Source organism: Topomyia yanbarensis, chromosome 2 (genome assembly GCF_030247195.1).
Source record: "Topomyia yanbarensis strain Yona2022 chromosome 2, ASM3024719v1, whole genome shotgun sequence".
Taxonomy (NCBI): Eukaryota; Metazoa; Arthropoda; class Insecta; order Diptera; family Culicidae; genus Topomyia; species Topomyia yanbarensis.
The window spans coordinates 187393251-187406930 of NC_080671.1; the positions used below are offsets into that span (position 1 = coordinate 187393251).

The 13680-nt window shown below is 38.0% G+C and overlaps 1 protein-coding gene across 7 annotated transcripts in view; it reads right to left on the reverse strand.

The window, feature by feature from the left end:
• The window catches only part of LOC131682428 (protein split ends), a 283675-nt gene that overhangs the window by 100937 nt on the left and 169058 nt on the right, over nt 1-13680 (reverse strand). Inside the window, exon 3 of one of the 7 annotated variants that reach the window (XR_009304082.1) lies at nt 11350-11743. The exons of the other annotated variants lie outside the window; for them this stretch is intronic. The gene's annotated coding sequence lies outside the window, so the exon portion shown is untranslated. Of the gene's footprint in view, nt 1-11349; nt 11744-13680 lie in introns of those variants that run through there. 7 annotated transcript variants of the gene reach the window in all.

Below are 13680 nucleotides of genomic sequence, written 5' to 3' on the forward strand. Positions count from 1 at the left end.
TATTCATGTAAAAACCATTTATATCTCATTAATAAAATTGAGTCAAATTTATGTAAATGTTTAGAGTCATACGAGGATATTGATCATATCATTTTACATTGTTCACGATTTTCAGAAACAAGACAACATTTTATCTCTGCCCTCTCTTCTGTAGGAAAACCAATCTTTCATTCTGTTAGAGATGTATTAGCTAATAAAGACTTTGTTTTCCTTAAAATCATCCTTGAATTTCTTATGAGATCCAATCTTAAACTATGATACTTCATAAAATTTATATATTTTCAATTGTTTAAAGATGGCTCACTGATCGAAAGAATTACACAATCAACCATTACATTTCACATTCATAGGAAGAATGCAGCTTAGCTCTGTTATGGTTTTATTTAACCGAGTGAGTAATTTAAGAATTTATTATATTTATATATTTTGAAAAGATAAGTAGGTTTTTATGCCTTTTTGAGAAGAGATTACAAAATGAGATTTCACTCATATAGGGTTTTACCTACCTCAAAAAAAAAATATATCAAGTAATAAATCACATACAATTAAAAAAAATGATCCGAGGACTTTTAACGTAATAATCGCTTGAAAGATTTCCCCCGAAAAAAGCATGAAGGTCTAGTGTAAAAATCAGTGAGAAATAAATAATTCGTTGGTAGGAAAATTTGAATACCGTGCCATTCAAGAGTAAAAGTTAGCGAAAAAACTAATTTGTGCAAAACCGGTTATAATTTTGTCCAGTTTTTAGATTGAAGAGTTTCACATAGGAGTATGATTTTATTATTAAGGAGAAATATAGCATAATGATTGTGACGGTTGAAGCTTATATTCGATTTTTACATTTTAAACTAATAGATTTGAAGCAGGTCTTACGAAGTTAAATTCTTGCAGCCTTTATTTCGATTGCTCATTTAATCATATTAGACAAGGTGCCACTCTAGTTAACTGATTTCTCGACCTACAAGTAACGAATGTTTTTAAATTTGCATTATTATATTTGCTTTATTATCGTAATAACATCACACACAGACCTCATGCAGTTGAGACTGGCGTAATTCAGTATCGGTAAGTAAAGAAAAATTTCTTGACGATATGATGTTTTTTGAACCATTTAGGGTAGAGTATAGGGTTGTGGTACCGGTAATACCGGTACCGAAAATCCCGGGAATACCGACCCATTTTTGGTACCGTAATACCGGTACTGAACAAACGCCAGTACCGGTATTTTCGGTACCAAACAATTTTGTATGAAAAATATGTGGACTCTCTAGGGGGACCTGTTTCAAAATATCAATATCGGTCTGCAAGATGACTTTTAATTATATTAATTACTTTCTAGATAAATCGTCGAGGGAATCATCATAAAAGTTCTAGAAGTGAAACAATACTAGCTCCCGTTGTACAGAACGGTATGTTTAAATTCCTGCACTATTTTGTCGAAATTAAATTTTAACGATCTTGTACTAAATTTCAAAATATTCACATCTAGCGTAAGAGACGTAAAAATTTGCTACACAACGCCAACTATTAGGTTGAAAGTAAAACTTTTAAATTAATCAAGAATAATAATCAAAGTAAAAGTTTTCCTTTTAAGCGAATGAAGAATAGTACTCAAAACAAAAGTTTTATTTTTAAACTAAGAGTATACGTTGGTTGTTTTTTGCTAAGAGTGAAAAACTCTTATTTTTACCAACATTTTTTTTCTGTGAGTATGAATTTTTTATTAGCGACATTCTGGTTGGTTTCCTTTATTCACTGGGTGGCGCGTAATAAGACTATGGTCTAAGTCATGTTTGTATTTGCTTTGCTCTCAAACCTTTATCTATAAAAAAAAAACGAACAGCGATTCAGTGGCTAACAATTTTAGCCTTGGTGAACTACTTCAAATGGGGATTTGTAATTATTGGTTATTCATCAAAACTCAACAAAAGAAGCCTTGGTATGTAGGCCGAAACCAATTTACAGAAAAGCAAGAGAGGAAATGTGAGCAACTTGTTCGGATTTACTGCCATTCTCGCTTTGATTTACTGTTGTTAATAGGGTTTTTTACATTTACCATCTGTTGAAGTCGACAATAATCGCACCGCTTAGCAGTTATTGATGTCAAAGTGGCCTAGATTTCGAAATAAAAGAAGGTACCGCATACGAAAAATATCTTATGATGAAATGAATCATGCCATTCCGAAGCAATTTAAAACAATAAACATGTTTTTGATCAGCACAAATCAATCATCTGAGAATAAGGTCATCAGTTTGCGCATTCAATTTCATTTTGAAGCTCCTTTCGTTTTTTTTTTTAAAAAATGTTCGAGTACCGGTACTTTACCGGTACTACCGGTACTGAGGGCTTCAGTACCGTAGTACCGGTTCTCGCCAAAAAGGGTCGGTACTGCGAACCCTAGTAGAGTAGGAACAAAACGAAATAGCCCTAATGCCATTCATCTTTCAACGCCATTGTCGTTACCACCTGTTCGAACTTACATATGTTTGTCGACTTCTGCATATCGAAAATTAAACTTCAAATTTCAATCGCAACCCTCAAACATCCTTTTATGGCTAATTTTCTTACGACCGGGTTTCCTTGCACTCGTCACTCTAGCGTGAGCTATAAGGGTTTAACCTCGCCAAAACACCTGATCCGGAGCAGGCTTGCCTCGCGCACTGCTCGTTTTTGCTTCCCTGCACACATAAATTAATTTCGCAGCGGGTGACACACATACGACCCGGCGCGGTGATTATTTTGTAGTGCTACTGTTTCGTGTCATGTAAGGTGCGGTGTACCCTTAAGGCAGTGAGTATGCGTAGCTGTCAAAAAGGTAGACAGACCACCACGCCGCGGCGGTACGACGAGCGGGTCCACCTTAATTTGTTTAGCAAGCGACCGGAGAAACCTGCAAAGGAAACAGATCTGTGTTTGCAGCGAATAGAGGAAAAAACAGCCCTATCTCGACAGGTGAATCTTTAAAGCAAACAAACGTGAAAAGTTGTTTGCACAAATCTCGTCTCACTCGAGGGTTTACTTTTACAGCTCCCACATGATAACGAGCCAACAAACCATGATGCAGATGATAATAACGACAATGATGATGATGATGATGATGGTGGACACAAAGCAAACGCAGTCTACAGCACAGCACTTACGAAAGGTGTTTGCTGTACACCGGGGCTAGGTTAACCTGATGCCGGCTAGCGCACGAACCGGGCATGACAACGACGACATTCGAGAGAAGTGCCTACAGCATTCAATACTAGGTCGTCCGCCCATTTGTACACACATACACTAGCCCGCACACCACCATTAGTGGGGATCCCATAAATTTGTCGACTTCGTTTCGCCTCTCCAGATTCGCCCATTTTCAACAGTACACATCAGAGAACGGCGATTGTTTGCACTCTGCTCAACGGGACATTGTTATGTCAATAGCAGGAGGTAGCAGCACAAAAAGATGAAAAGAGAAAACGTCAAACAAAATAAAGTGTAAATTTACACACGAACAGAAAAAAAACAAGAGATTGACCAAGACAGGTTCAGTGACCTCTTTGCCGAGAATCGGTGGAATAACGACTGAACAAGTGCCAATAACAAATCCACGGACGCAAAAAGAAAAAAGATAAACGAGAAACCCGCTAGGGAATGAATTAAAACAACGCTCGTTATAAGTACTAAAAAGGTTTCTCGTGCCTGTGTCAACAAATGAACCTTTTACATAACTTTCAAAGAATAAACACTTATCGAATAACAAGTACAAAAAGTTCAGAAGATATCCCGAACGAATAGCTTTCGAGGTAAGCTTTTTGCAGAACAGATGGATGATGACGGGATAGGACCATCCTGCTCTCATAGACTCCTGCTGAGCAAATTTCTCGTGCAGCTTCATTGCTGTCCCGAGTCTTAACCCATTAAAACCCCAGAAAAGGGATTTCGCTATGGAATTGATTTTTTTATTTGATTAAATTGCAATGTGGAGTGATTGATTTCATGGAAACAACTCCAATATCGATGGGATAAATACGACACCAAAGCTTTTCCAGAACTCTAAGGTAGAACTTGAAGTGACCACCCACAATATAATACAACAATAGTTCGGGTTTTAATGGGTTAACTGAGCGAACAGTGTCGGGTCTCAGTTGGAGGAGAAATGTCAACAGTAACAATCGTACCCAGGTCACCCATCCTCGGTCGGCTGGTGGGAAGATCGTTCTTTCAACTGTCGCGCTCGATGGCTGGTGCACAATGTGCAGGATAAGCAGATAAGCAGACATCCACTGACTGACTGGCTGGTTGGTTATTGCATGATTGCGAAACGTTATATTTAACAGTTGATGTATTTAACCCTTTATTGGCTCCGATGTTTTTAAGACCTTTTTATTCCTACAATTTTTCTTTCAAAAGATCAGATGGTGATATTTTTTAGATTCGCGAGGAAATCAGTAAAATGCGATTTCAAGTAGGGTAATTTATATTTTATTTCAAATAGGGTAATTCATATTTTAATTTCAACATAACTGTGATAAATGGTTTATTTCATTTCGGCAAAGAACTGTAGAAAAATTGGATTTTAATGTTTCGAGCACCACTCGTCAGTAAATTGCTGCCAGTTAGACACCAAATCAGTTAAATTCAACTAATTTATATTTTGATTATAAAATCATTTATTTCGTTTCATAAATCTATAATAAAGCAGATGTAAATTGATTAGGTAGCAGGGTTCCTTTTGTTTCAACTCTGCTTCTACCGAGATCTGTTGAAGAAGAGATTTAGGTGATTGCTATGCACCAAGTACTATAGAAACCAAGATATTCTATATATAGAACCAGACCTAAATCCTCGAAAAATTTAAAGTTAAGGTCAGAGCTCAACTAAATACTCTTTTCAATATTTTATCTAACTATAATTTTCTTACTTCTGATAAATCCTACGAGATTTGGATTTTGAAGATTTTTCAATGATTTGTTAAGAAATATTCAAAGTTACTTTTTTCGATGATTTATGGTAGCTTAACAGAGCCATGGGCGTTTTATATATTTACAATATGTAAAAAATTGAAATATATAAAAACAAATATTAATGAGTTTCCGTCGGAGCTCGTACACGCAATTTGCTATTACACGCGAAGAACATCTTTCCCGGTGAGGATACATTTATTTGTTCACCTGCTACCCAAAGCTGATTGTCTTGTAACTCACGTTCAGATGCTCTGCCTTGTCTCTTGCACTTACGGCTCAAGAGTGAAACCCGCCGTCATTGGAATTAGCTTACTCGATAAACGGACCGGCTTTTGATTTGGTGGTGCTGGATGCTGCTTTTCTAGTTGCCATTATGACTTGAACAGTTGCCATAGATGTGGCAACCATTTGCAGCGATGTTATTATAAAATGTGTTTTAGTGTTGATAGACGTATGTGAGAATGAAAAAATGACCCCCATAGGACCATCCCCATATCGATTCCTACTCCCCTACTCCTGTAGGCACAAATCCCCGACTACATACGGGGAACGTACCATTTAAGCCAATATATTCTGATTCCTACTCGCACCAGGAATCTCTGCTTAAAATTTCAACCGAATCTGACAATTCTAGCTACCGGACCGTATCCGAAGGGGATTTTTCGACAATTTACATGGAGAAAACGTTTGTTACTGCAAGTGAAAAAAGAAACTATGCAATTATGTCGAAACGGCAAATCAATCTAACTTCCTACGGAGAAAATATAAAGTTTTGCGTGGGATCCAAGAGCACATGGTGGTGAAGCTGTAGTCGAATCCGACGAATGACGAAATGATTGTTGGGTTTAGCTAAATAGTATGTTTGGAAGTTTTAGTACACGATATGAGTAATCTCCTAGCTAGACAGTTATAGTTCTACATTCCACCACATAGAGGACACCAGTACTAACTTTTCAACGGACAGAAATAGAAATTAGGTGTCTTTTGAAAAGTTGAAAAGTAGAACAAGCCATTTCAAGTAATTCTCGCGAACATTTCCATAGTCTATTTCTCTTCCTTAAATAGTTAATGTTGGCGCCCTCTATGCCGTGAAATATAGAACTAAAGTGTTGTAATCAAAAAATAACCCATGTTATGTACTAAAAGTCTTCCAAATATACTATTCAGATAACCCCAACCATTATTTCGTAGGAAAAATAAAGTTCGTGGGATTCGACTACTGATTCATCGCCACGTGCTATTAGGCTAAACTGCCTTAGATATCACTTTATTAAAAGTTTAAAAGATAGTTGGATTGATTTACAGTTTTCAACAATGTTGTAGGCAATAAAATTATCTTTCTTATTTTCAATTGTAGTGATAAATTGATGAATGCAGTGCCATCTAGCAAAAAATGCAACTTAATGCGCTTTCTCATGGAAATTGTCGAAATTTTCCATACAAGCCGGACCAACTCTTGTCCGATTTGGCTCGAATTTGGAGCAGAATCCTTGTGGGACTCAACTCAGTAGTGGGCCGATTGAGTTAATGCATGCTTCCGTGAAAGGTTGTATCGTACTGGTTACAGTACTGACACGTAGGAATCTGTTCTTGGTGGGTGCATAGCGCGGTTTGTGTAATTTACGTTTTTTGTGTAAATAATTGTAATAATTGAGGTAGAAAAGAATTAACCTTTCGAACCGCATTTCCACAACAAAGTTAGGAATGTCTGAAAAGAAGTTTCTGCAAGTATCAAGATGTCCACATTGTATCAAATATTGGTATTTCCTCATTGATTTTGGGAACGCACGAGATGCCAGATCATGTAGTCGTACTTCCTATTTTGCCATCTTTTATACACACGGGACTCTTAATTTTAACACAGTCAATTTCAACCACGCGTTTTATGTTATTCTACAAAACGAAACATTCTGCCTGAGTAAACGCAACTTTCATAAGCCTAAGCTCCATTTTCACCTTCAGTGAATATTTTACCTGCCGAAAACGACCGAAAGCAAAATTGAAGCCAACGACGCGCTGCTAATTGGTCGGAAACAGCGCTTTTTGGTCTCATGGTGGTAACGATAAAGACAATGATTCCTCTGTACTTGAGATAATGCATACTTGATCAAGAAGTTGTCGTAAAGAAATCAAAACTGGTACTTAATTCAATAAATAATCTAAAAATTATAATTCAATGCATCGGAACGGCGATAATATATACCCAAAACAATTTTGTTAGCGAACTCCCCGACAAAGACTACATGTCAGGATTTGATCATCATAATACATCACAAATATTCAACCTTGTTCTGTACATTACAGCGAATGTGGTTGGACCGAATCTAAAACCCGCTTTATTTTGTTGTCTTTATTGAGAATGCAAGGCACATTCGTTAGAAAAGTAAACCGTAAAAAAAGAATTAGGCTGTTTAGCAAAAACAAACCAAAAAACAAAAGCAGCCAAATATGAGCGACGAAAATTTAGTTTGCCTTCTTACACTACCGTCATACCTCGCATCAACGTGCTTCCCATTCGACTAGCAAAAGTCGAATATAGTACAAAAATACATGCACAGCTTTATAAGGGCGACGCCGTCTGACCGCGCCTCAACGTGGGGAGCACTAGCAAAAAACATCAAAATCGAATTAGTTAAGATTTCTGGATTAGTTAATTCACAAAGATTATGATGCTCAAAAGATTTGCCCTGCTGGAGCTGTAGAGCTAGTGCATCGGAGTCAGAGTCACTCACTATAATTGCAGACGAGACGGGCAATTTCACCCTCTAAAGGCCAATCGCAGCGCAATCTCTTAATTCTGAATACATTTCATACATTCTGAATGTGACATTCTGCGCACGGTTCAGATATGTGCGAGAATAGGGACTTCACGATCGCGTGTATCATCGCGATGGAATCGAGCGTTGTATCGTGTAACGTGTTCGATCGCGTGGGTGTTTGTATGTCGCGTGTGCTAGCGTGTGTGTAACTTCACATGTATAAATTCTATTTCATACATTAACATATTCACGCGCGCAGACCGTGAATCTGATATTTAATTTTCGATGTACGGTTCAGATGTTAGAAGAGATTGCGTTCTTCCATATCATTAGAGCTCCCGATCAATTCACCATGCGACGTGTTGTCTAGTGGGTATGATCGGCATTTTTTATTGGTCCAACTGAAGACATGGACCTGCGCTGCAAGGGGCCGAGAGTATGGACTTACGGACGTAACCGATTAATACGTACGTTTGTAGGTTCACGCTTGAGACTGCGTTTATGAGTTTATAGGTGCTAAAACGTTCATTTAGTCACCGGGATGTTATCATGTTTGTGAGATCGCGGGCGTAGGTTTGCGTGAATGATCGCGAAGGACTTGGACGTTTGTATGTTGACGTGTCGTACACTGGCGTATATGTAACTTCGCGTGTGCAATCTCGTTTTTATACTCGTGTGGTCATTCGTATATTCGCGTGCGTTCTTGAATGATCGAACGACGACCGTTAATCAGATGATTAATTTTTAGTGTATGGTTCCGATGCTAGAAGTGAGTAAGTTTCCCCATATCACTAGAGTTCCCAGCCAAGCCGCCATTGATTGTTGTCTAGTGAATATGAGCGTCATTATTTTTGGTCCATCTTTTTTGATTGGTTCAACTGTAGGTTTAGATCTATGCTACTGGGGCCGAAGGTAGGAACTTTCGGACGTGACCCATCCATGATTGCGCGAACAGTTGCGTTTGTAGGTCCGCGCTTGAGAATTTGTTATTCTTTAGTAAGGCCATCTATGTTGACAAACATATTTAATTCATGGCATACTTACAGAAGGCGAACGAAAAAAAGGAAATACGAAATAGTGTAACGAAATGATTAATAATAATGCTGAACAATCATATTGTATTAAATGTCGAACCTTTAATTTGCATGATAGAAATACAATTTCGAATATGACAACGCTTAAACTAAAATCTCCGAATATATGAATAATGATAAAAATCGAGGTGCGTCTGCACGATTTGACTCCGTACGCTACCTTGGAATTAATTGTTCAGGTAGAAATACGCTGATGTCGATTCTGTTACAAATGATACCCGGTGAAACTTTTTGCTGGCATTCTCAATGGCGATGATGTGGCGAGAAGGCGTCTGACGCAACCTTTTCCAAGGACTGGAACGACCACTCTGTTTGTAGACTTTAACGCAAAATAAATTGTTTGTGACTGAAACCCGAGTCCAAAAAGCCATCTTTGAATCTGCAACCTTTCCCTTCCTACCTGAACCTCCCATAAGTAAATACCGCTGTGTCCCTACCCCGATCAGATCCTTACGTACCAGATCTGTAACAAGATTGCACACTACGGAGAACCATGCACCGAATCCGCTAATAAAAATCAATCTACTATACTCAACACTAACAAACAATGGACAGTTCTAATATTGGTGCTATTTTAGAGTTATCCAATATTGAAATCGATTTGTTCTCTTTAGCACAATTTACTGTGAAATAATTTCAGTGAAAATTATATATTTCTACAGGCCCAAGGCTTGGTGAAGTTATCGCATGTTTTCAGTACTAAACAGTTAAAGAGTGAGCCACAAAAACTGTCATGATTTGAGGGTGCTCATGGCTTTCCAAGCTATAAAGAGAGGGGCACTCCCTTGATAGTATTAGTTTACTCAGTCATTTCGATGGAACCGCGCTTCGTACAATCGTCCGTTACTTTGTATACAGTTCAGGATAGTAAAGGGTTTGTAATCACTATTAAAATTGGAAAATTCAACCTTATTTATCTTGACCACACAAGTACAGTTAAAACATTTCAAGTATTAAATAACAATACCAATTGGAAAGTTCGCCAAGTAAATGCCATCCACACATACGGTCTGGTCAAGTGAGGAACCTCTTTCCAAAGGGCTTCCTCCATCAAAGATCGTTCTGCAATCTGTTGTGCTTGCTGTAATCGCACTTTGCCGAATGCATGAGTCATGGATGGATACTCTGCCTCTCTGTCCTTTTCCCTCTGGTTCTTCGGACTAAGTAACGTACATACGGGGTGGGAGGAAGTTTGGGGATCGTACTGCTATTTTTTCCTCTTTATTATGCTTTTCGCGCAATTCGCATTCGCTACGATTATAGTACGAGTGTTGCCGCACTTTAGCTCCGGACCGGACCGGTCTTTCCCGCGCGCAATCCGTCGAGCGACTGCATATGGGGCAAAAAGTGCATGTATGTGTAGGTAGATTGAGAAGACCCACAAACGGCTGGCAAGCAGCTCGCAGTGAGTGCTTCTGCTTCTGTGCTTCAAGTTGTCCCACGCAACCATGAAGCAAAGTGCTGCAGTCGTTTGGCATGCTTGGTGACGTACTTTATGCCGGATGGCAACCAAATACACGATACCATGGAAAACGATGAAGTTGGGGCAGAAACGATGGGGGTTTTGAACGAGAAATTCGTGTCGCAACGGAAAAAAGGGTCATACGCAAAGTTTTGCAGTGATTCAAGTATCATCAGCTCAAAGGTCAGCGAGCAAAAACTGTTGTTTAAAATACTTACTTATTCGTACAATGTCGGACCTAGACGACACATGATAGTTTTTACACAATGGCTGTCATATTTTTCAATACAACAGCAAACGCCCTGTTACAGAGTGGTGCATTTCCAATATAAAATACCGAAGACAAAGCAGTTCCAGTCAATGTTCTTACGGTAGAAGTTACTGCAGCTGTTCATACTGATAAAGCTTATTGTTTTTGCTGGGCTTCTCATATCTTTGCCATATTTGCCAACTCACTAGAAAACGAACATCGCGTGAGCTGGTGGCATGCAATAACTATTACCAGATACAGCTCCCACAATTACCGTCAGAAAACTGTAAAAACATGTTCGACTTGTACAACAGACTGAGATTATGAAAAAAAACAGAAACACAACAACAACCGTAGAAAATTAACACTTCTTTCTAGCACAGGGTGGCGGAAAAAAGTTCGATCACTTCAGACGGTCAGAGAGATTCAGTAGACCGTTGTCGTCAGGGGAAAAAAGGGTCCAATCGAATGCGTTCAAGGTATTTCGATAGTAAAAAGCGTCGGTATACCAACCCAGCGAGCTATGCATATGCTTTTAACGTTGGAAGAATTTGGAACAAAGATGTTTTAGGTGTAGGAAAGCCATAACATCAAGAATAACGTACATAAAATAGTCGTACCTAGATTTCAGAGCTGATGGTCTTATATCAAAAATAAGAAATTTGATACGGCGCAATTCATCGATTTGGACAATGTAGTTTTAAAATAAAGTTTATTTAATAGATTTTTTCGTAATTGAAAATAATGGCTTTTAACGCGAACACAGTGCATTCTGTAGCAGAACATCTAATGATCGAATTTTAGATGAATTGCTATTTTTTTAAATCACATTGAATGTTTTGTTATATTCCTTCCATCAAATTTAATTGCCAAACATTTTTCGATAAGCCGAAAATGTGGACAAGTCAGACCAAAGCTTTACGCTTCATGTGATTGAATGAATGACGAAATTCTCTACTGGAGACACTCTTACTTATAAACTTGTCCATTTATAATCGCACCTGAAACGAAAATGTTGATTTTCCTTACACAACTGCAGATACCTTGCCAAATCGTCATCTTGGAAGCGCGAATTTATCAGCAAAGATAAATTTCAACTTTTCCACAACATTCCTCTTACGCAAGTTATAATGTTTGTCCCAGTACCTGTCAAATGTTCTTGAATCCAGTAACTCATTCTTTGAAGCTCATTTTAGATTCTACCGTACTTTCAAAAAGATGTTTCTGTTACCTGTAAAAGAGAAAAAAAGGGAATATTATAGTTATTTACTAGGTTATTTCAAATTTGAAACGAATTCGAATTAAGCAACACTCCTATACCTATATAATTAAGGACTTTCGTTGAGGCGGGGCTCCCGAAAAATTTTACATGAACATTTAATGTCCAATTTAGATTTTTTTTAAAAGACACCATTTATCAAAGAACTATCATGCCCAAAAAACCATAACCCCATTTGAAACTGAATCATTCCACACGTGTTCCCTCTTTCCGCGAACTGATGTGTTACCATTATCCAACATAAGCAAATTCAACAGAGCACCATCATCAACATAGGGTTAAAATATCTATACTCCGTCATGTCTGATAGAAGCGTCTTCTACAAAAGTACGATCGACGTGGCCAGTACGGGGTGGCGCACTGGACGTTGCCATGATTTATGCGTTCTACTATCACCTTCAAGGCACATAATAACAGACTAGATGGTATCCATTTTTTTGCTGATATAGACAACATTCTGCTCTCGGGAGGGAAGTGTTCGATGTACGCCATAAAAGAATCGAGCAAAGTTTATGAACTGACGTGCTTTCGAATCGTTCGGAAATGCTTTAATTGGTCTTTCTACTCCTCCGCTCGGAATTTTATTGCATACATATACAGTACCAACAAAAATGCGAATGAAGAATTCCATTCCCACATATTCATTTTGATACTCAAAGGAGACTGACTGGTTTATTCATTTTCATCAGCCATTGTTCTAAAGTTTCGATGGAATGAAAACCAGCGAACTGGACATCTTTTCAGTTGAAACTTAAACTATAAATGTGGGTAAATGCTTTTTCGTTATCTGGGGACATCTCATTAGGAGCCTGAGCCGACCATTTCTCTTCGAAGCAGTAATGCCCGGTTTTATTTGCCATTTTTATTATTCCTGTGATGGTACCCAAAAGGGATTGGATAAAAAAAAATTCGCTCGAATAAAACGGGATGCAATTCGCAGTAATGGAATTGAAAGCGCAAAAAAACTATGCAAAAATCGTGAATTTCCCCCCGATGTGTCGTGAATGTTTTAAAATATATAATAATCCACGAGTCGCTTCTTGAAATTGCGATGAAGGTTCCAATAGTACACCAGGACAATTTTAATGAATAATTCATGAATTAATTTTAATCCAGGGTTTCCTCACCGAAAAAGCTCGTTGAAGACAAGTGCTACAGTACACTTAAGGGCTCTATTATCCACAGTGTTATTCATAGGTAACATACACCCAAAATCCAACGGGTAAGTTTCTATTACTTTTGGGTAAGATTCTGTTGTTTTTTTGATAACAGACCACGCAATTGCGCATCGCTGTATTAAACCCATCTTACCGCAAAGGTTATAAACCCGAGCAAACGATAATCCCAAAATACCCCCATGCTCATGGTCCAGATTCACCCCAATTATATAGTTTTCTTTGGCGAGCTCGAGCATTCGTTGGACAGGCAACGTTTTGGCAATAATGGCAATCATAATATGCTTGCCAAAATATTTTTCAAGTTAAATCTATTACGACGAAGGTACTTTTTTTCGACGTTTCTAAAATCTGGGGGTACGATATGTTAAACAAAACGATGTACAATCCTAGAAAATCAGCAGTTCTTTTATTATAAAAGTATGAATTACTGTGGATATTTTAAAAATTAATAACGCAAATAATAAATAGTATTTATTGACATAATTCAGGTAGGAAAATAATGAAGTGGCAAATGATGCGACAAATCACGAAACTGCTGAAGGAAATGTTGAAAAAAAGTGTATTTTTTAACACTTACACTTGGTTTTGTACTTGCGAATGACTTATTCTGTGTCCCCGTCATCGCCAGAGTGTGGAATAGAAGTTGTGCACTCTGGCTCACGTGGTTTGTTAATTGCGGGACGACCATGTTTGCGCGTCGTAGCAGTTTTT